This window comes from Limulus polyphemus, unplaced genomic scaffold (genome assembly GCF_000517525.1).
Source record: "Limulus polyphemus unplaced genomic scaffold, Limulus_polyphemus-2.1.2 Scaffold6057, whole genome shotgun sequence".
Lineage (NCBI taxonomy): Eukaryota > Metazoa > Arthropoda > Merostomata > Xiphosura > Limulidae > Limulus > Limulus polyphemus.
The window spans coordinates 42,429-43,846 of NW_013671667.1; the positions used below are offsets into that span (position 1 = coordinate 42,429).

At 33.6% G+C, this 1,418-nt stretch overlaps 1 long non-coding RNA gene across 1 annotated transcript in view; it reads left to right on the forward strand.

Moving 5' to 3' along the window:
- Window positions 1-508: 508 nt before the first annotated feature.
- Window positions 509-1,418, forward strand: part of LOC106473303 — an 8,583-nt gene continuing 7,673 nt past the window's right edge. Inside the window, exon 1 of the long non-coding RNA XR_001291668.2 lies at window positions 509-642. This is a non-coding gene — a long non-coding RNA (uncharacterized LOC106473303). The remainder of the gene's footprint in view (window positions 643-1,418) is intronic.

Consider the following 1,418-nt stretch of genomic DNA (forward strand, 5'->3'; position numbering starts at 1 on the left):
TATATACCAGCCTACCCTATATCTAGTAAGAACTAGAACATTCGCCAAAGTACATGATAGTTCTAGAAACGTTGCGTCACAGTAGTCATGTGACTCGATGACGCAACAATATTTTTTTATTTAACATGGAACTGGCAGGGGTTGTTGTAAATTTTTAGTGTGTTGTTGCATCTGATCTGGTACTGGCAGGGGGTAGTTGTAATTCATTAATGTGTTATTTTATCTAACAGGGTATTGGCTCGGTTTTTGTAAGTCTTTGATGTGTTGTTGGAACCAACCGGGAACTGGCTGGGGTTGTTCTAAGACTTTTATTTGTTGTTAGTCTAACCTTGTACTGGTAGGGGTTGTTCGTAAGTTTTTAATGTGTTGTTGTATCTAACCTGGTACTGGCAGGGGTTGTTCGTAAGTCTTCATTGTGCTGTTGTATCTAACCTGTTACTGGCAGGGGTTGTTGTAATTCTGTAATGTGTTGTTCCATCTAAACTGGTACTGGCAGAAGTTGTTCGTAAGTATTTACTGTGTTTTTGTCATGATCCTTCTAGAAACCCATGACGTGTTACCAGGTCACGTGACTACTACTGTCGTGACAGTAATTTTGTTTAAGCGTTAGAAAACGCTCGTCTGGAATAAACTACATGGGATGTACGTGAGATTTATTATTTTTCTATACTAGTGTTAGTGATGCTGCATCGTATATCTATTTATTTCAATTATTATATTGAAAAATTAACTCAAATTAGATATATTTTCTAGGAAAGAAGTTGATTCACGATTGTTAGGGTTAAGCTATCGAGTGGTTAGTGCAAGGCCTTTACATGAATTAGGCTTAGTACTTTGAATTGAGTTTGTGATTTTTTGTATTGTTTTGCATTTATATTTGTAGTTTTAAGTTAAATAATTTAGCGTAATTTTATATTTAGTTCATAATAATAATAATATTATTCAGCATTTCGAATGATAAACTTCTGTGATTTTTACGTAATTCTACTAGTACCAGTAACACAATAATTTTTATTTTTCCTCTTACAATTTTTAGTTTGGAGTAAGACACACACTTCTGTTGTTATTGCTTTAGAATTAAAACAGTCTAATTGATATATATATAAAGTTTATTCTGATATTTTGCAAATGGTTTAAAACTCAGTGTACAAGTGACAACAATAAAACCCATATGTTGGTTTTGAAACAGACAAAATACATTCATCTCAATAATACAGGGAAGCTATGACATTCTCACAGTTGGGGTCTCAATACACTGAAGAGTTTAAGTTTTGAATTCCAACATAAATCTTGCCTATAATGAGAGGAATGTGACCAGGACTAATTTTTTTAGTGCTGTAATTTTCTCTGCAATCTATAGTGTCTGTGTCATTTGGTAATCTCTTCTAACAGGATGTATCAAGTAACTAGGATTAGGC